Source organism: Anomalospiza imberbis, unplaced genomic scaffold (genome assembly GCF_031753505.1).
Source record: "Anomalospiza imberbis isolate Cuckoo-Finch-1a 21T00152 unplaced genomic scaffold, ASM3175350v1 scaffold_152, whole genome shotgun sequence".
NCBI classification, from domain to species: Eukaryota; Metazoa; Chordata; class Aves; order Passeriformes; family Viduidae; genus Anomalospiza; species Anomalospiza imberbis.
In genome coordinates, this window is record NW_027099787.1 from 99931 (window position 1) to 122065 (window position 22135).

Here is a 22135-nt window from a genome sequence, read left to right on the forward strand (position 1 = left end):
CTGGGGGTGGCAGTGCCGGGGCTGCAGCAGGGACAGCCCATGGGCACTGCTGGGGCAGCGCTGACGCCTCAGGCCAGGGCCTGGGGGCTCCAGGCTCCTTGCCCAGGCTCTCTCAAGAACATGGCCAGGCCAATGCTCGGCACAGAAAACCCCCGTGAGCAGCCCCAGGCTGGCCGTGGGCAGGCTGGGGGAAAACAGCATGGCTGGTGCTCTGCAAGGGCCCTGGGGGAGACGGGAAGGAGCAGCAGAGCAGGGGCTGATCCATCCCCAGTGCGCTGGACAGCCCAGGGCAGCGTCCCAGAGCGTCCTCATGGAGCTGCCAACAACATCCCCCCTCTGCAGCCCTGGCCTCTCCCCCAGCTCACACAGGTGCCGCATCCTTGCAGGCACAGCCACGGCAGCACTGGCTCAGGAGCCCCTGTTTGCATTGCACACAGCAGGCGGGAGCACCCCCATACTGCTGCTGTGGGGACATGAACCTGAGGGAGCACAAATGCCATCAGCCCCTGGGGCCAGGAAGGGCTGGGGGATGCCAGGGAAACCACTCAGCTTTGTCCTGGCCTCTGCAGCCAGCCAGAAAGTTTGTTCCCATCAGCTGGGAGTTTCCTGTCCCACTGCAGACGCTGTTGCTCAGAGCCAGGGCTGCCTGGCAGCCACCCCCAGACTGCCCTGAGCATTTCCTTGGCTTCACTTTTGCTTTCTTTACTCTTCCCTTGTACATATTTCTTCCTGTTGCCCAGCCCTGTTCCCTCCCCTGCAAACAGCCCATCCCTGTTTGCCCTTTCCTCTCTGGCCCCACTCCCCATTCCAGTTCCTGACTTGGCACCATGGGATCGTCCCTTGGGGAGCGGGATCATCCCACAAGTGCTGCAGGAATTGTCTGCAGGCTCCTGCAGTGCCTCGTGCTGCTCCCTTGCCAGAGGCAGCCCAGGCCAGGGGGGCACATCTGGGCTGCGGTGTCTGGCTGTGGGGCTGCCTGTTCTGGGCAGTGAGGAGGGGATGCAGAGGCTCTGCAGGACTGACAGGATGGGCTTTGGGGCTGTGAGGAGAAGCTGAGGGACCTGGGCTGCTGGAGCTTCTGAAGAGGAGGCCCAGGGCTCCTCCTGCAACTGCTCCAAGGGTGGTTTCAGAGAATCCCAGAATCAGCAAGGCTGGAAAAGACCTTGGAGATCATCAAGTCCAACCTGTGCCCTGACACCGCCTTGTCTCCCCTGAGCCTCCTCTTCTCCAGGATCAACAACCCCAGCTCCCTCAGCCGCTCCTCACAGGACTTGTGCTCCAGACCCCTCACCAGCCTTGTTGCCCTTCTCTGGACATGCTCCAGCCCCTCCATGTACTTCCTAAATTGGGGGGCCCAGAACAGGACACAGCACTGGAGGTGCTGCCCAACCAGTGCTGAGCACAGGGGAAGAATCACTGCTCTGGTCCGGCTGGCCACACCATTCCTGATCCAGGCCAGGAGCCATTGGCCTTCTTGGCCACCTGGGCACACTGCTGACTCATGTCCAGCCTGCTGTCCATCAGTCCCTGCAGGTCCCTTTCTGCCTGGCTGCTGTCCAGCCACTCTGTCCCCAGCCTGTAGTGCTGCAGGGGTTGTTGTGGCCAAGGTGCAGGACCCGGCACTTGGACTTGTTAAACCTCACCTTGTTGGATTTGGGCCATGGATCCAGCCTGTCCAGGGCCCTCTGCAGAGCCCTCCTGCCTTCCAGCAGATCAACACCCCCAGACAACTTGGTGTCACCACGGTTCCATGAGGCCCCAGAGTGTCCCAATGGTCTCCATGATTCCATGAGGCCTCCCAGTGTCACAATGTCCCTCTGGTGTCACAAAGTCCCTTGGATCCTTGGGCCCTGCAGTGTCACAATGGCACCGTGGTGCCCCAGGGCCCTGCAGTGTCACAATGGATCCTTGGTTCCATGAGGTCTGGCAGGGCAGCAATGCTCTCCTTGGTTCCCGCTGTCTCCCACACCTCCCACTGTCAGGCTATAGAAGGACACCTGGCTGATGAAGGGGAGTGGGAGTGGGTACCTACTCGAGGAGATAATAATAAAAATCCCTCCCAACCCCCTCTCCCAAGCCAGGTGCCACTTCAGATTCGGTATGATCCCCTGGATCTGGAGAGTCAGCCAGATGGTTTAGAAGAAAATTATCTGTCCAGTGAGGCTCCCAGTTATGATTCATCTGTGAGACAGATCAGCACCTCTAACATCAAAAAGGAAAGAAGGGTAATCGTGGTGGGTGACTCCCTCCTGAGGGGAACAGAGGGCCCCATATGTCGACCAGACCCACCCCACAGAGAGGTCTGCTGCCTCCCTGGGGCCCGGGTACGGGATATCACTGACACACTGCCTGGGCTGATTCAGCCCTCTGATTATTACCCACTGCTGATACCCCAGGCTGGCAGCATTGAGATTGAAAAGAGGAGTGTCAGGGCAATTAAAAGGGACTTTAGGGCATTGGGTCAGGTGGTTAATAGGACAGGGGCACAGACAGTCTTTTCCTCAGTCCCTTTGGAGTCTGAGAAAAACGCTGAAAGCAATAGGAGAGCTCACATTACCAACGAGTGGCTCGAGGGTTGGTGTCATCGACAAAATTTCAGATTCTTTAATCATGGGGCAGCTTTTACGGCACCCGGCCTGCTTGGACCAGACGGGCTCCATCTTTCTGTGAAGGGCAGAAGAATTTTAGCTCATGAATTGGCAGAACTTGTTGAGAGGGCTTTAAACTAGGTCTGAAGGGGAAGCAGCTGGTTTGTCTGGAGAATGCTTGTGGGTGGTAAGCCTGAGCTAGGGGTGAAATCAGCAGCCCAGCTGAGGTGCATGTACACCAATGCACGCAGCATGGGTAACAAACAAGAAGAGCTGGAGGCCACGGTGCAGCAGAAGAGCTATGATGTAATTGCCACCACAGAAACAGGGTGGGACGACTCACATGGCTGGAGCGCTGCACTGGATGGCTGCAAGCTCTTCAGGAGAGACAGGAAAGGGAGAAGAGGTGGAGGGGTGGCCCTTTACATTGGGGAAGGGTTTTGATGCTGTGGGTGTTGAAACTAATGATGATGGAGTTGAATGACTATGGGTGAGACTTAGGGGGAAGGCCAACAAGGCTGACATCCTACTGGGAGTCTGTTATCGTCCACCCAGCTGGGAAGAAGAGGTGGACAACTCATTCTAAAAGCAGCTAGAGAATGTTTCTGGATCATCAGCCCTTGTTCTTGTAGGTGACTTCAACCTGCTGGACATCTGCTGGGGACTCAATACAGCAGAAAAGAGGCAGTCTAGGAAATTTTTAGAGTTTGTGGAGGGCAATTTTTTGTTGCAGCTGGTGAGTGAGCCCACCAGGAGAGGGACTATGTTAGATCTGTTGTTTGTAAATAGAGATGGGCTGGTGGGAGATGTGGTGGGTGGGGGTCACTTGGGGCACAGTGATCATGAAATTATAGAATTCTCATGGTGAAGTCAGGTGGAACATTAATAGGACTTTTAGATTGGACTTCGGAGGGATGACTTTGGCCTATTTAGGAAACTTATTCAGAGAGTTCCTTGGGAAGCAGCCCTTGAAAACAAAGGAGTTCAGGAAAGGTGGGAAGCTTCAAAACAGAGATCTCGAGGGCACAGGAACAGACTGTCCCTGTGTGCCAAAAGAAGAGTCGACAAGGCAAACATCTAGCCTGGATGGGCAAGGAGGTTTTGGAGGAAGATAGGAATAAAAAGAGGATGTATCATCTTTGGAAGGAGGGTCAGGTCTCTCAGGAAGTATTTAAGGGGCTTGCTAGGGTATATAGGAAAGAAATTAGGGAAGCCAAAGTTCAGTTTGAACTTAAAATGGCAGCTTTTGTAAAGGATAATGAAAAATGCTTTTACAAATATATTAGCAGTAAAAGGAAGGGTAAGACCAACCATTGTTCTTTATTAGATGTGGAAGGGAATTTAATAACTGCAGATGAGGAGAAGGCAGAAGTGCTTAACGCCTTCTTTGCCTCAGTTTTTAGTGAGAAGATAATTTGCCTTCAGGACAACTGTCCTCCTGGGCTGGTTGATGGTGTCAGGGAGCAGAGTGGACCACTGTTATCCAAGAGGAGGCAGGCAGAGAACTGCTGAGCTGCTTGGATGTTCATAAATCCATGGGACCAGATGGGATCCACCCCAGGGTGATAGGGAACTGGCAGATGAGCTGGCCAAGCCACTCTCCATCATTTACCAGCAGTCCTGGCTCACTGGTGAGGTTCCAGATGACTGGAAGCTGCCCAATGTGATGCCCATTCACAGCAAGGGTGGGAAGGATGATCCTGGTAATTCCAGCCCAGTCAGCCTGACCCCAGTACGTGGTAAGGTCATGGAACAGTTCACACTGAGTGCCATCACACAGCACTTCCAGGACGGCCAGGGTGTCAGACCCAGCCAGCAGGGGTTTAGGAGGGCTAGGTCGTGTTTGACCAAGCTGGTCTCCTTTCATGACCAGGTGACCCTCCTGGTGGATGCAGGAAAGGCTGTGGATGTGTCTATTTGGACTCCAGCAAGGCCTTTGGCACTGTCTCCCACAGCACACTCCTGGAAAAGCTGCAGCCCATGGCTGGGACAGGAGCACTCTGTGCTGGGTTCAGAACTGGCTGGATGGCCGGCCCAGAGAGTGGTGGTGAGCGGTGCTGCATCCAGCTGGGGACAGTCACCAGTGCTGTCCCTCAGGGCTCTGTGCTGGGCCAGCTCTGTTCAATATTTTTATTGACCACATGGATGAGGGGATTGAGCTTTTCATTAGTAAATCTGCAGATGACACTAAACTTTGAGCATGTGTCCATCTGTTGGAAGGTAGGAGGGCTCTGCAGGAACACCTGGAATAGCTGGATAGATGGAAGAGTCCAATAAGATGAAGTTTAATCAGTCCTAGTGCCAAGTCCTGCATTTTGGCCACAATAACCCCCTGCACAGCTCTAGGCTGGGGGCGGTGTGGCTGGACAGTGCCCAGGCAGAAAGGGACCTGGGGGCACTGGTCGACAGCAGGCTGGACATGAGCCAGCAGTGTGCCCAGGTGGCCAAGAAGGCCAATGGCTCCTGGCCTGGATCAGGAATGGTGTGGCCAGCAGGAGCAGGGAGGTCATTCTTCCCCTGTACTTGGCACTGGTGTGCTTGGCATTCTTTCCCTGTACTGGCACCGTTCCTCGAGTGCTGTGTCCAGTTCTGGGCCCTCCCACTTAGGAAGGACATGGAGGAGCAGGAGCATGTCCAGAGAAGGGCATCAAGGCTGGTGAGGGGTCTGGAACACAAGTCCTGTGAGGAATGACTGAGGGAGATGGGGTTGTTTATCCTGGAGAAGACTCAGAGGTGACCTTATCACTCTCTACACTCCCTGAAAGGTGGTTGCAGTCAGGTGGGGGTCGGTCTCTTTCTCCTCACAACAACTGACAGGACCAGAGGACAGTGTCTTAAGCTGCACCAAGGGAAAATTAGGTTGGATATTAGGAAAAAAGTTTTTTGTGGAAAGGGTGATAAAGTACTGGAATTGTCTGTCCAGGGAGGTGGTGGAGTCACCATCATGGGATGTGTTTAAAAAAGACTGGATGTGGCACTCAGTGCCATGGTTTAGCTGAGGTGGTGTTAGGGCATGGGTTGGACATGATGACCTTAAAGGTCTCTTCCAACCCAGCAATTCTGTGATTCTGTGATTGTGTGACATCACAGACCAGGTTGTGACATCATACAGTTGGCTGTGACATCACTGGTTTATTATGTGACATGACATAGCAGGATGTGACATCACAGAGGAGGTTGTGATGTCACAAAGTCGGCTGTGACATTACAGGCTGGCTGTGTGACATCACAGAATGGGCTGTGAGGCCACAGAGAAGACTCTGCCATCATAGAAAAGGGCTCTGTGACATCACAGAGCAGCTGTGTGATGGCACAGAGAAGGCTGAGAAAATACAGAGTGGGTTGTGACATTACAGAGCTGACTGTGAAATCACAGAGCAGGCTGTGACATGACAACGAGACTGCATAACATCACAAAGGTGGCTGTGACCTCATAGTGCTGGCTATGACATCACAGGGTGTCTGTGACATCACAGGCTGGGCTGTGACCTCACAGGGCAGATTTTCTGATATCACAGAGCAGACTGGGACCTCAAAGAGCAGGCTGTGACATCACAGGACACCTGTATGAAATCACAGGTGGCCTGTTACATCTCAGACTGGGCTGTGTGACATCACAGGGGCTGTGTGACATCACAGGGGCTGTGTGAGGTCACTGGGGAGGTCATTCCACCCCAGCCCCCCCTCCCAGTTCCCCCCAGAGAAGTCCAACGCTGCTCGTGCACAGAGGGGTCCCCTGTCCCCCCGGGTCCCCCCGCCCCCGGCGCCGCAGCCTCCCCCAGAGGATGTTCCACGAGATCGACCCCAGAGCCTGACACGGGGACGGGGGCTGTGGCTGTGGGGGGTGGGACAGGGGGACAGGAACCCTCCGGCAGCGTCCCCATGTCCCCCAGGGCCAGAGCCTGGCCCAGGGCTTCTTCACCCTGTTACCAACGAGGGCTTGAGAGCGCTGAAAAAATCCCCAGCAAGGGATCAGCAAAAACCAGATTTAATATTAAGTGACAGCACCACAAAGTTCCTTGGCAAGAGTCACTCTGCTCCTGGAGCCGTTGTGATGGTTGGTGCCATGGAAACCTGCCCTGGCCCCTTGCTCAGGGCTGCTGTCACTGCCCAGAGCCAGAGGGGATCCCTTGCTGGGGGCTTGTGCCATGGCCACCTGCCCTGTGCCGCGCTGGCCGGTCAGGCGCCGCGGAACCAGCAGCAAACGCCAGGGCCAGGGCCAAAGGCCAGGTCAGTCCGACAGAATGGGGCAGTGCTGGGCACTGTTTCCATGGCAGCCCTCACTGGGGGTGACACCTGGGTCACCTGTCCTGGCAGTTGCCATGGAAACCCGGCTCATTGGGAATACAAGGGTGGACAGAGGTTTTAGTAGGGCCTGTCACAACGGGACAAAGGGGGGTGGTTTTAAACTAAAGGAAGGGAGGTTCAGATAAGAACAGATAAGGAGGAAATGTTTGATGATGAGGGTGGTGATACACCAGGACAGGTTCCCAGGGAGGTGGTCAATGCCCCATCCCTGGAAACATTCAAGTCCAGCTGGGACAGGGCTCTGAACAACCTGATCTGGTGAAAGATGTCCCTGCTCATGGCGGGGTTTGGATGAGATGAGCACTGCAGAGCTCTTCCCATCCAAACCATTCCAGGACTGCATGGGCAGAAGGGGCTGCTCAGTGCACTCCATCCACTGCCTTGACTCCTCATGGTCTCTGCTGGACCCCACATCCCACAGCCAAACCCAGCCCCTTCTCTGCCTTTCCTCCCCCTGCCCCAGGGGCTGGCACAGCCAGGGGGGCACAGGTGACCTTTGGGCTTTGCAGGGCTCAGGCACAAGGGCCGTGGCAGAGTCAGGGCTGAGGTCACACTCTGTGGGCTGGGGCAGAGCCCAGCCAGAAATGAGCCCTGAGGCAGCAGCTCTGCAGTGCTGGCCACCAGGCCGGCTTGCCAAGGGAGGCTTCTGGCCATGCCCTGCAAGCAGCTGCTGCTGCCAAGGCACCTTTGGTGCCTCAGGCTCTCCCTGGCACAGCTCCCAGCACGGCACTCTGCCCTTGCGCCCAAGGCCTTCCCTGTGCTGGGGCTGGCCTGGGGCTTTTCCTGCAGCGGGACCTGCCCTGCTTCTGGCACAGTCCACCAAGTCATTCCCTGCATTTCTCCTTTTCAAATTCCTTCCGTCACCTACTCTCAGAGGTCCAGCCTGTTCTGGTGCTTATCATGAACTGACTGTGCTCTTGATTTATACCAGCACTGGAGATGTAGAATCACCCAAACTGAACACAGAAACAAACTCCCTCTGTCCCATTTTCATGTTCTAGATCACTTTCCAGGTGTCCATGGAGATGTGGGAATGATTATCACACAACTCTCCATTTCTGGCTGCGGGCTCTGGAGATTCCTTCTCTGCATTCAGTCAGGCTTGTATTCCCTAACAAGTCCTGGTTCCACCTCCTGTTTCCCAAGGCTGGAACAGTCACAATGAAAACCTCACCAATGGCACAGCTCCCCAGCTCACCAGGAAGAGAAAGGACAAGCTGTCAAGCTCTCCAAACCTTGGTCCTGCTCTGCTGCAAGACTCCTGCTGCACACCCACTGTGGAAAGCCAAGAGAAGCTGCAGGTGGTGGCACATCTTGTGACAGGAGCTCAACCTGGTTCTCCAGGAAAGGTTCTTGAGAAGAGCAAACAGGACTGTGGAGAAGATTCCTGGAAAACTGAAACAGCTTTCCAGAAATGAAATGAAAATTGAAAGAAACAGTCCAAGATGTTTTCCTCTATTTATTTCTCTGCTCCCTTTCTCCATCTTGCACTACTTCTCCATCCCATTAATTCCAAATGCGTCTCACCTCTAAGATCAGTGACTTAGCGAGTTCTAGACACTCTAAAGTACCATGAGCCACGCAGTTTGCCTTCCAATTTTTGCTGGAAAGCAACGCTGGAGCCATAAGTGCAGGACCAGGACCAGGGAATCCTCCAGCCAGGGAATGTGCCCCGATAGGGTTTGATACTCAGCGGGGACCTCTGAGATACTTCTGACCTCGTGCAGGAGTCCAGACTCTGGATCTGGGCTGAACGCGGCAAAGTTCCCGTGTTTGGACAGGCTCAGGGGCTGCCCCCGGGGAGCGGGGGGCTGGGCGCAGGGGCGAGCGGGCAACGGACAAACGGACACGGGGACAAACGGCCCCGGAGCTTCAGTTGCAGCGGCGGCAGCAGCGGCGGCAGCAGCAGCAGTGAAAGAAGCGACTTTATTTACTTTCTATTGCTTCTCCTCTCCCTCTCCCGCTGTCCCACACCCTCTCCCGCCCTCTCTTTCCCTGTGCCCCCTCCTCTTCCAGTCTCCCTCTCCCCTGCCGGGCTGGGCCATGCCCCCGGAATGCCCCCGGCCCCGGGCGGGGCTGCCCCGCCCCCGTCCCAGCCCCCGTCCCCGTCCCCGTCCCCGTCCCCGGCCGTCCCGCCGGGGTCTCGCCTCCGCCCGGCTCTGGCCGTGCTGGCGGTGGCGCTTCTGGGCGGGCATCGGTGCCTGGGGCTGGGGCGGCATCGCCTCCCTCTGGCTCCGCCTGGCCCGAGCCTGGCCCCGGCCCCGGCTCCTCCCGGGCCCCGCGGAGGACACACGCGGCGCGGCCGCTGCCGCCGCCTCCGCTGCGGCTTCCCCGGCCCGAGCTCCGCCGCTCGGCAGCGCGGCCGCCGCCCCCGAGCCGCCGCTGTCCCGTTGCCGGGAGCGAACGCCTGGGGAGGGCCGGCCCGGGGCGGTCGGGGGGCGCTCGGGGGCCGCTCCTGGCCCCGGGCCGAGCGCTGACAGCCGCGTCCCGCCCGCAGGGAAGGCGCAGCAGGGCCTGCAGGAGCGGTACCGGCTGGGTTCGCTGCTGGGCAGCGGCGGCTTCGGCAGCGTCTTCGCGGCCACGCGGCTCTCGGACGGCGCCCCGGTGAGCGGCGGGGCCGGCGGCGGGCGGAGGAGGAGGAGGAGGAGGGAGAGGAGGGGGAGGAGGGGGAGGGGAAGGAGGGGGTGGAGGAGGAGGAGGGATAGAAGGAAAAGGAGAAGGGGGAGGAGGAGGAGGAGGAGGAGGATGGGGCTGGAGCTTGCGCTGGGGCTGAGGCTGGGCATGGCGGGCGGCGAGCTCAGCCCGCTGCTGCTCTTGGCTTGCAGGTGGCCATCAAAAGGGTGCCAAGGAACAGCGTCCGGCACTGGGGCGAGCTGGTGAGTGAGCGGGGCCAGCGGCAGAAGCCGGGCCGTGCCGGGCGGGGATGAGCCGAGGCCCGGCAGGGTGGGAGCCACCAGAACACCTCGAGGGAGAGCGGGCGTGGGGCCAGCGCAGGGCGCAGAGCACCCCGGGCTGGGTGAGGAGTTCCTGACCCCCGGCATGGCATCAGCCCCACTGACAGCATCGTGCTCCTCCTGCAGCCCGACGGCACCAGCGCACCCCTGGAGATCGTGCTGCTGGACAAGGTGTCCACTGGATTCCCCGGTGTCGTCCAGCTGCTGGAGTGGCTTGAGCTCCCCAAATACATCTTGATGGTGCTGGAACGCCCGAAGCGGTCTCAGGACCTGCATCATTTCATTCGGGCACGGGGGTTCCTGTCCGAGGAGGTGGCGCGGGATCTGTTCCGCCAGGTGCTGGAGGCTGTGCAGCACTGCACCAGCTGTGGGGTCCTGCACAGGGACATCAAACCACAGAACATCCTGGTTGACCTGGCCACCGGGCAGGCCAAATTGATTGACTTTGGCTGTGGCACCTACCTGCAAGACACAGCCTACACTCGCTTTGCAGGTGAGCCCATGCAGGGGTGTGCTCTCGGTCCTGGCATCTCATGGCCCAACATCTCACAGCCCAAGCTGGCTGTGGCAGCGGGGATTCTCCCTTTTGCTGCCCTTCATGGCACTGAGATTTCAGCTGAGTTGCATTTGAGCAGGGCTGGGTGGGGAGCCAGCTTCCAGCCCTGCTGGCAGCCTTTGCCCACCACTCTGGGCAGGACTGAGGCTGGGGCTGGGGCAGCCAGCCCAACAAAAACACGGGTGGGTGGGGGTAGCAGAGAGGGGGGCCGGAACCTGTGTCCCAGCCGGTTTGGTGTGCAGGTGACAAAGGGCTTGGACTGCTCCACTCACCTGGTTTGTTTTGGATTCATGATGTTTTTTGGTCTGTGCAGGCAGGGAGGATGAAGGCATGGTTTTCCCAAGCACTGGGTGGGTTTTTCCTCCTCATGGTTGGGCCTTGCCAGGACTTCTGCTGCCCTCTTCCAACCCCAGTGGCTTCTTTTCCAACCCCGAGTCTGTACACAAGTCCCAGGTGCTGGCGAGAGGGCGGCGGTCACCCCGTGTGCCACTGGGGCAGCCCCCACACGCCCAGGGATGCTGGGGCCAGGCTCTGGGAGCAGCAGCATCCCCCTGATGAACCCCATCTGTCTTCCATAGGAACACCGTCATACAGCCCCCCCGAATGGATCCTCTTTGGATTTTACTACGGCAAGCCAGCTACCATCTGGTCCCTGGGCATCCTGCTGCACCAGATGGTCTGCGGGGAGCACCCTTTCAGGAGGTGCCAGAACATCAGCTGGGACCATCAGCTCTCGCTGCCAAAACGGCTCTCTCAAGGTGGATCCTCATCTCTGGCCACGGGGGCAATGCCAGTGCTGGGAGACAGCAGCAGCTCGTGAGCATCCCGCTCTGGCAACTGCTGAGGAGGTGGCACATGTCCTGCTCTCCTGCTCTCCTCCAAAACAGGGAATTGATGGGGAAGTTTAGGCCCAGCTCTGAGCACATCCAGCATGGCCTGGGTACGGGAATAGTGGGGCAAAGCCAACAGGAGCCTTCTCCAGCTGACCGGCGGGTTCTGGTTTCTCTGCCCAGAGTGCCAAGATGTGATCAGGCGGTGTTTATCCATGCTGCACTCAGACAGGCCCTCGTTAGAAGAGCTGTTCTGTGATCCCTGGCTGCAGGATATTGATCGGCCCTAGAAGAAGGGAGAGAGCCACAGGCACACTTTGATGCAAGGCCCTGGTAAGTTGCAGCTCCACACATGCCTTGGCAATCAGAAGCAAAGGAACCCAGACATTTTGTCCTGCCTGTGTCACTGCCCAGGGGTCATCAGATGGGGACACGCAGCCCTTGTGCTGGAGCTGAGCTGCTCTGCCCAGCACTGGTGGCCACCATCTGAGCTGGTTTTGCTTGTCCTGGTTCCCTGACAGCTCTGGGCCCTGGGCAGAACCCTGACAACCTGGGCTCACCCCCAGGGAAGGAGAAGGAGCCCCTGGAGGAGCTGTACCGTGTGGGGCTGCTGCTGCTGGGGACAGCGAGGATGACATCAAGGATGACAACCTCTTCCTCCACCTGGCCACCGGCAGCTGAGGATGATGGACTTCGATTCTGGCACCTTCTCCAAAGCCAGGCTCCACAGGGAATTTGCAGGTGAGTCCACACGCAGGGGGATGCTCCCAGATTTGGGCATTGCACAGCCTGGCCAGGAACCAAAGGTTCCCCCTTTGCTGGGGCAGATGCAGCTGATCCTTCAGTCGGCTGCCAGGCTGCTTTTGGCAGGGCTGGGGGATGGGCTGGGGTGGTGATGAAATGGGAGTGGGCTCCTGGCCCTGCCAACAGCCCCAGCACCCACCGTGCCCCGGGCTGGGGCTGGAGCTGGGGCAGCCAGCCCGACACAAACAAACCCCCATGGTGGGAGCAGAGGTGGGACTCCAGAACCTGTGCAGGGGCTGCTTTGCTTTGCAGGCAAGGAAGGGCTTGGGCTGCTCCACTGCCCCTGTTTCCTTTGGGATCACCATTATTTTGGGGGGCAGTGCAGGGGGGAAGGGAGAAAGCCTGGGCTTCCCTTACCTGTGGGTGGGTTTTTCCCTGGCATGCAGGGGTTGGGCCTTCCTCAAGTCCCTGACAGTAATATGATTTTTGACCTTTTTTCTTATTCCCCTTTTTGTCTGTAATCTATTTTCAATAAGTTGTTGTGTGTTTTTCTAGAGGAAGCGTTCTAGTTGGGGTCCAGTCTGGATGGGGAAGTGCTTGGGAGCAGCTGTGGCATGGATGGGCCGTGCCCTTGGGGAAGGCTGAGGACATCGTTTGGGACCAGCTTTTCTTCCAGCGGGGGATGGCATCAGGTGGGTCCCGTCTGCTTGGCATGGTGGGATCAGAGCTTTGGGGAGATGGCAGCGAGCACAGGAGCATCCTGCTCTGGGCAGCTGCTGAGGGCTGGATGTGCCGTGGCCGGCTGCAGGCTGGGCACATGTCCTGCCCTCCTGCTCTGCTCCCAAAGGCAGCAGGGATGGACAGCTCTGGGCACAGCTCTGGGCACGGCCAGCATGGCCTGGGCACCGCGGGCGGCTGGGACAAGGGGACAGGAGCCTTCAGCTGACGGGTGCTTTCTGGTTTCTCTCCTTGCAGCCGGGCTCTGCGGGTGCTGAGGCTGCTCTGGGCTCTGCCAGGGCTCTGCTGGAGCTCAGCAGCGGGCCGCAATCAGCCAAAGAAGAAATGGGGTGACCTGCAGCACAGACCTGCTTGAGCATTTCAGCAACACAGCTCAAGTGTGCAGAGTGTACACCTCCCAGGGAAAACATGACACCACCCCAAAATAAACTTGTTCCTTAACTTCTGAAATGAAATCAATCTGGGATGACCCCAGATGACATTTTGCAGCCTGCTCAAGCTGTAGCTCAGTCTTTCTCTGAACAGTTCTCTCCTCCACCTGCCTTTTACTTCCCAACTGCTCCCTCTTTTCCCCCAGTGAGTTCCCAGCCCATGGCAGTCTCCATCACACTGTTGCCTTCCTTGGTGCCCCTCACCACGAGGAAGGCTGAGCCCCAGGCTTAGGGACTCATCCTGTCACTGGCTGAGGAGCAGCAATGTCTCAGAGGTGCAGTGGGATTTTAGTGTCATTCAGAGCTGCTCTCCAGCCCTCAGCTCTCCTCACTGCTGAGTTCCCACTCCCATTTTTCTTGTCCTTGCAGCAGGATGAGCTCTGTGAATCCCCTTGAGCCTCCCCACTCTTCCCAGCCCACGCACCCACCTCAGTTAGGCTGAAGCTACAGCTTCCCAGTCTCCTCTGGCACACCAGTCCAGTCCCCTGTGCGGGGAGCCCCAGCCCCAGAGCACAGCACTCAGCAGTGCACTCCGGGCTGGAGCAGCTGCCCTGCAGCCCTGGCTTGGCTCTTTGTGGCAAGGGAATGCTCCCTGTTTGCAGCTGTCCCTGCAGGATGGCCCCAGGGCAGAGCCCAGCCGGGCTCCCACTGCAGCCCCTGAAGCCTGGGGCAGACAGTGGTCCCAGAGCTGAGGTTCACGGGGAGCACACAGAGCATTTCCTCCACTGTTGCATCAATGCTCATTGTGTTAAGAATACTTCTAGTAGAGGTATTACAATTTTCTAAAACACACTGTCGTAATAGGGTTCTCTTCATGAAGTCCTGTACATCAGCTAAATTGATAGCTTCGGTCACCCAATCCACAAAGGAATAAAAAGCTCATTTCTGCCTTGCTTAATAGACATAGAAGAAGGAGATACTGGTTTTGTCCTAACCATGGAGATTGCTTCTCTAGTTAATGGTATGGTAGCTTTTCATACTTTAGCCCCTACTTGTGCCTGCATTTCAGTTGTAGTGAATTGCCCAACACTTATTAATTGTTCAACAGTTATCCCAAATAAGGGCTCATTCTGCTGTCGTGGAGTCTTTGCAAAATGATTACATAATTTATGCTAGTGGGCTTGCCACAGCCTTAACTGAGACTGTGTCATAATTATTCTTATGATACTTTTAATATCTTTTGGAAGAAGTAAACCTGAGCCCCATATGTAATTAAGCATTTGCTTTGCAGGTTCCCCGTGTAGCCCACAGTCATTAACTGCGGCTCTCAATTGTGAAAGCAATTTCCAATCCACAAGATGATAATTGGTTGTTTCTCCCCCTCCTGCATTCGGTGTATAAGCAACAGGAAAAGCTTGGCAATCTATGTCAGTAATAGTAGAACAAGTCATAATCTTTATTACTTATTGCTTCTTTTTGGATACTCAACCAATTCATTCTGTGTATTCCTGGTAAATTTTTAGGATGTTCTTGCTTAAAAGGATTACTAGCAGATGTCACTAAAACTCTTTTGTGGCTGTTCTGAACAGTTTCATCCTGCAGCTGCTTTCTTTTAGCCTGTGGAAGTCTTTCACCATTTATTACTGATTGTTCATTCCCGGGGAGGGGATCTGTGTCTGACTGAGCAGCATTAAAGGCAGGATTAAAAGCAGGGGGAGCAGTAGGTTGCTTATCACTCAATCTGCTCTTAATTTCAATAATATTTCTTACTGGAGGAATAGGATTGTAATCAACCTCTAAAGAATGCATTCCTGGTTTAACCCCTTCTAAAGTGGCAGTAGCAACAGCAGCAACTTTCTTTTCTGCTTGATACTTCTGCAAACAATTTATGACTGAGCGCCACAACCTCATTCGCTTTCGGGCAGCCTTATCATCATCAATCACCTTAAACTAAAGAATGTTCTCTAATCCATGCCACTCTTTCTCATCAAAGAGATCCCCCGAGGCTTTAAATAAGCCTTGAGCCCAACCATAGGTGTACAAAGCTGGCGGATCTTTATCTAAATCTATGTCAGCTAAATCACGTTTCTGTAAGTAATTGAAGAGCTACTTCGCTTTCCATAATCTGACCCTTAAGTGCAGCCTTTGTACCTTGCAAGCCGGCAGCTCTTCCCCGGACGGCGAGTCTTGTCCTGACTCTCCAGATGGCAAGTCTTGCTCTGACCCAGGCTCGAGAGGACTCCTTATGCCAGCATTGAGTAGACTTTCAGCCCTCTGAACACTGCATATTCGGCGCTGCTCCGGGCTCACCACCTTAGTCAGAGAGGCACCGGGACCCCTGAGGGTTGCAAGGGTCCCTGTTCTGGGTGCCAAGATTTGCCGTGGGCAGTGAGGGAAGACAAGCACACAATCAATATGATTGATAAGCAAGCTCTGATTTATTCAAAGATCCTGTCAGTTTATACAGTCTTTCACAAGCAATGTTAGCAACAAGCTCTCATTGATTAATTCATAAAGGTTCATTGTTACATGCTCTCCTACGTGCGGTTTCAGCTGCAGCTAAGTGTTTCATCTGCTAGCTTGATATATTTTACTTTGCTAGGTACATCTTGTTTTACATCCTGTTCTTGTACAACTCATATCTCAAGGATATGCTGCTTTTTTGCTATCTGTACGTGCACAGTGTACTTTTCCTAGGCTAGGCACAGTGCTGTTTCCCAGACCCAGACACAATGCTGTTCCCAGGCCAGTTTCCCAGGCCAGAGCTCCTCCCAGGCACAGAGCTCAGGTCTGGGGTCTCAAACAGAGGATTGCTGGAACAATTGTTCCATCGATCCATGACCCTGTTCCTGCAGCCATTCCCCAACACCTGGTGAAGCTGTGACAGCTCCAGCTGAAGGTGTGTCCTCCTCTGCTGAAGATGTGACAGCTCCTGTACCCATCTGTGAAAAATGCATATTTTATGATTGGCTTTTCTCAAATATTAAATTGAATACTATATGTATTATGTTATATTGATTAGAAGTGCTGTATTAACATTTTAATAGTATGCTATATGTAGTTTTGTAGTTAAAATAGAGCCTATATATGTGGGGGTTTTTTTACTAGCTCAAGCAAGAGATGAGATAATGAAGAAACTCTTCACACAGAGATGACAATGATGGGGGCCCATAAAGAATTACTGCCTCCTTATCGGAAAAGACAAACATTCTTCCACCTTCTCTCCGTCTTTATGGAACCACCAGGATTAAGGGGAAGAAGTTGACAAAAACCAGAAAAGTTCTTAATTTGCAAGGAATTTATGCATCATGTATGAGATGTATGAATATGCAACAGGCTACTGCTTTTAAAGATTATTCCTTTGTTCACAAGGCATGCTTATTGGGTTTAAGTGCCCGAGAGCATCCGGACGTCCGTAATTGTTTGCTTTTTAGTGTCTTGTACTTGTCCTAACTCTAAATTTTCATTACTCTAATTGTATTACTATTTTTATAACCATTTTATTATTATTAAACTTTTAAAATTTTAAAAACCAAGTGATTGGCGTTTATAACAATCTACAATATGCTAAAAATTGTAAAACCTAAACTTCTCACCCATGTGACATACTAAACTACTCTCTACAATCCCTAAAATCCCTAAATGCCCGTTGCCCCCGGGGGATGCTATGTTGGTATTCTCCTTCCTCAGCCCCGGGGATGCTCCACTGGTTGCCCTGGTCCTCCCAGTTCCATCGTCCTCGTTCCAGGGCGATGCCCCGCCGCTCTCGGTGCTCACTGCCCCATGGGATGCTCTGGCGGGGTCCTCCCCCCTCTCCCCCGGGGCATTCCTCGCCGCCGTCCATGGCCAAAGGTGGCTCCGGGGCGCTCCCGGGGCTCTGACGCCACCAACGCCACCTCTCCCATCGCCGGGCCCGCACTGAGCCCTGTGTGCCAGCACACGCCTTTTATAGTCCGGGCAAGCCCCGCCCTCCCGCCGACAGCCAATGGGAGTGCAGTGATGTCATAGTGGTGAGGGGCTGAATGTCAAGGCCCCTTGTGATGTCACAATGAAGGGGTGGGGCCAGAACGAGAGTGCGATCTGATTGGTCGATGCGGAAGGCGTTCCTGCACTGATTGTTTCAGGCGCTGATTGGTTGGATTGACGCTGGGGGAGGGGCAAGGCGGGGAGTGGGCGTGGCTCGCATGGGGGGAGTCCCAGCCCCATTCTGGGGATCCCAGGCCCATAGGGAGGGGTCTCTGGGGGTCCCTGTCCCATTTCTGGGGGTTGTAGGTTCATGGAGCTGGGTCTCTGGTGGTTCCAGTCCCATGGGGATGGGTCTCTGGGGGTACCAGCACCATTTTGGGGGGTTTTAGGGTAATGGGGAGGTTTTTCTGGAGGTCCTAGCCCCATTTCTGGGGTGGCCAGTCCATAGGGAGGGGTCTTCTGGGGGTCCCTACACTATGGGGAAGGGTCTGTGTGCTCCCAGTCCCACTTTTGAGGGGGAACTTTGTGATTTGTGTGGGTGGCGAGCGACTCGTGGAGACAGCAAAGATCAGCCACAGAATTTAATAAGATTTTTTGCCAATTTTACTTTGGAAAACACCTTACCTTTGGAGGATGCTCCGGTGGGGGTCCGTGCTCCTTCCGCCTGATCCCGGCACTGTCTTCGTCGTTGCCCCGGGGGGATGCTCTGCTGGTGTCCTCCCTCCTCACCCCGGGCATTCCCCGCATTCCCCGCCGCTGGGCGCCGTCCATGGCCGGAGGTGGCTCCAGGGCGCTCCAAGTTGCTGAGGATGTCAGCAGCCCCCACTGAGGCCATCCCTGCCCAGAGACCGTGGGGGAATGGGCAGACAAGGAGAGCGTCCCTGGGGCTGGGGCAGAAGAACTCAGAGGCACCAGCAGCTCCAGCTGGGAAATGGAGTGTGGAATGTGGCTGTGAAAGCCCTGCCTGGGCTGTGCCAAGCAGGACACACAAGCCCTGACTCCCATCCCCCAAACAACTCTCTCAAGGAGACATTTAAGAGGAATTACAATTGTTTGTGTCCTCTGAGTTGGATGCACTGGAGAAATACCAACAAGAGATTCTCAGGAGCTCCAAACAACAAAACAGCCTTTACTGGGAAGTTTCGGAAATCAGAGGAACCTTTGGCAAAAGTTTTAATAAGACATTAAATCAACAAAAAACACTTCTCAAAGCATTAACTCAGCCCATTCAACTTCACAAGCTCTAATGCTGTCCAATTTTAAGTTAATCAAAATTTGCAAGAAGACACAGAAGTAGAAAAAAATAAGATTTAGAGAAGCACACACAAAGCTACCAGCTCTTGGATTCCAGTGGTTCTCAAAAAAAGAAATTCCAAGAGGAGATAGGGTCAAGCTGTGTGCTTGCCTTGTGGTCAGCCTTATACACCCCTTGGTGTTCCTGGGCCCTTCCCCCAGCTGGGACTTGGGGTCATTTGGTCACTCAGGAGCTGGGCTGGGGGCTCCAGAGGTGGCTGTGGAGCATTGCCTGTGCTGTGCCAGGGACTGGCAGACACTGCTGGGCTGGGATAGAGGCTCTGGGGGGATTGGGGTTCCAGGGCTGGGCAGGGCTGGGGTTCCAGGGCAGGGCAAGGCTGGACCTGCCCCTTCCTCCCCACACATGAAATGTTTCCAGCCAACAATCTCCTCCAGGCTGTCACAACAGGCAGGGTTGGAGGTGAAATCCCAGTTCTGGCCATGAGCACCTGGACGAGAAGGACAGTTCTTTTCCATAGCAATGAAAGCCCCAGTTCTCAGCTCATTTCTGGTTTGATTGCCTGGATTTTGTTTGGTTTTTTTGTAGCTTTGTTTCCTTGGTGTGCCTGCAGTGTCCAGTCAGGAGCAGAGTGACTCTTGCCAAGGATCTTCGTGGTGCTGTCGCTTAATATTAAATCTGGTTTTTGCTGATCCCTCGCTGGGGATTTTTTCAGCGCTCTCAAGCCCTTGTTGGTAACAGGGTGAAGGAGCCCTGGCCCAGGCTCTGGCCCTGGGGGACACGGGGACGCTGCCAGGGGGACCCTGTCCCCCTGTCCCATCCTCCATGGCCCCGGCCCCCATCCCTGTGTCAGGCTCTGGGGTCGATCTCGTGGAACATTGTCGTGGTTTGACATGGAAGTGATTTTTTCAAGAAGTTGAGTCAAACCAATCAGTGGTCAAGTTTGGATATTGGCACCTGAAGTGACCACTGAAGATAGGGATACGCCTCTGAGAACACAGGGTGTTAAAGGAGGAACTCCCAAGAGCTCGCTCTCTTTGGTTCCGGTCAAGGTGCTGTACAGATCTCCCCAGCCCAGTCATGGGGCTGGGCGGGGGAGGGGAAGCCATGAGGCCTGGTCGAGGTGAGCTGAGGGGTAGAAGGACTGGAACTGAGCCAGCTCCTGTGGACAGAAGGGTGGAGAGAAGTGGAGATGTCTTTGTCATTCCCCCCCACCCAGAGGGAAGAGACAGAGAGTCCGGATGGCACCTGTAACTTTGCCGGCACGGAGGAGAAGGAGGGGGGGGAAGGTGCCCAGCCTTGGCCTTGGGAATTGGCTGCTGGGAAGAGATTTTGGCCGTCCAGGGAGTCTGAACTTTTAACCCTTTCCTGAGAAATGAAGGCTTTGTAAAATATTACTCCTCCTTGATTTGAAGTAGAAGAGAGACAGTCTGGGATCCGAGATGATGGAAGAAGAAATTCTCGAGTTGGAAGGAGATGATGGAGTGGCTTGTGGCTGGACTTCTCTTGTTAGCCATAGACTGAACCAAATTCTCCTGACAGAAGCTGCACTTAGGGTGGTGCGTTGGTGTGCCAGGAGACCTGTTTCAGTGATTACCAGCAGAGGAGTAGAGAGAACAGAGGAGAGCTGGAGAAGGTGTGGAGAAGCCCTCTATCTTCAAGGAAGAAGAAGAGGAGAAGAAGACCTCTGTTCTTGGACCCTCAGCCCCAGGGGAAAATGGGGGGGACTGTAGTCCCAAAATGAGAAACTGAACTGTTGTCTCTTTTGGTCCACGGCAAAGCATCCTTAAAGGAGCCCTATGAGCAGTCTGTCCATGCACGGTGGTGAGAGCACTGTGACATGGAAAGGAGAGTGTCACCATGGCAGATTTTCTCCGGGCGGTTGCCATGTGTGACATGGAAACACAAGGGTGGCAATTGTGTTTCCTGGGGAGTCTGTGGCACAAGAGAGACTCCCGTCTCCTTTGAAAGATTGAGTATTTGGATATCTGAAGGGTGGCAACTTGATCAGGATCCTGGGTAGTGTCTCACTGTTGAGTTTGTTTAGAAATTAGGTGGGAGGAGGAGGGGTGTTTTGGAAAATCTTCATCCAGGATTTAGTGTTTGTAGTTTTTATAGTAGTAGTAGTTTAATAAAGTTCTTTCCTTTGGGAAAGAAAGTTCTTTCTAAGTTTGGGCCTGCTCTGCTCTGTTCCTGATCACATCTCACAGCAATTATTTAAAAAGGTACATTTTCATGGAGGCGCTGGCATTGCGCCAGTGTCAAACCATGACAAACATCCTCTGGGGGAGGCTGCGGCGCCAGGGGCGGGGGGACCCGGGGGACAGGGGACCCCGTTGTGCACGAGCAGCGTTGGACTTCTCTGGGGGAACTGGGAGGGGGGGCTGGGGTGGAGTGACCTCCTCAGTGACCTCACACAGCCCCTGTGATGTCACAGAACCCCTGTGGTTTCACACAGCCCCTGTAATGCACACAGCCCACTCTGAGATGTAGCAGGCCACCTCTGATTTCATACTGGTGCCCTGCGATGTCACAGCCTGCTCTTTGAGGTCCCAGTATGCTCTGTGATGTCACAAAATCGGCCCTGAGATGTCACAGCCCAGCCTGTGATGTCACAGCCAGCTCTATGGTGTCACAGCTCTACCTTTGTGATGTTATGCAGCCTCGCTGTGATGTCACAGCCTGCTCTGTGATTTCTCAGTCAGCTCTGTGATGTCACAACCCACTCTGTATTGTCTCAGCCTTCTCTGTGACATCACACAGCTGCTCTGTGATGTCACAGAGCCCTTTTCTATGATGACAGAGTCTCCTCTGTGGCCTCACAGCCCATTCTGTGATGTCACACTGCGAGCCTGTAATGTCACAGCTGTCTTTGTGGCATCACAACCTCCTCTGTGATGTCACAACCTGCTCTGTGATGGCAGAACTCACTTAGCATGTCACACAGCACCTCTGTGGGCTCACAGACCCACCCTGTGATGTCACAACACCTTCAGTGATGGAACACAGCTACTCTATAATGTCACAGCACACTCTTTGACCTCACAGCTTGCTCTGAGATGTCATGCAGGCATGCTCTGATGTCACAGCCTGCTCTGTGATGTCACAGAATCACTGAATCACAGAATTACTGGGTTGGAAGAGACCTTCAAGATCATAAGTCCAACCCACGCCCTAACACCACCTCAGCTAAACCATGGCACTGAGTATCACATCCAGTCTTTTTTTAAACACATCCCATGCTGGCGACTCCACCACCACCCTGGACAGACAATTCCAGTACTTTATCACCCTTTCCATTAAAAACTTTATTCTTAATATCCAACCTAAATTTCCCTTGGTGCAGCTTAAGACACTGTCCTCCGGTTCTGTCAGTTGCTGTGAGGAGAGAGAGACCGACCCCCACCTGACTGCAACCACCTTTCAGGAAGCTGTCGAGTGATAAGGTCACCTCTGAGTCTTCTCCAAGCGAAACAACTCCAGCTCCCTCAGTCGTTCCTCACAGGACTTGTGTTCCAAGCCCCTCACCAGCCTTGATGCCCTTCTCTGGACACACTCCAGCCCCTCCATGTCCCTCCTAAATTGGGGAGCCCAGAACTGGACACAGCACTCGAGGTACGTTGCCAGTACAGGGGAAGAATGCCAAGTACACGAGTGCCAAGTACAGGGGAAGAATGACCTCCCTGCTCCTGCTGGCCACACCATTCCTGATCCAGTCCAGGAGCCATTGGCCTTCTTGGCCACCTGGGCACCCTGCTGGCTCATGTCCACCCTGCTGTCGACCAGTGCCCCCAGGTCCCTTTCTGCCTGGGCACTGTCCAGCCACAC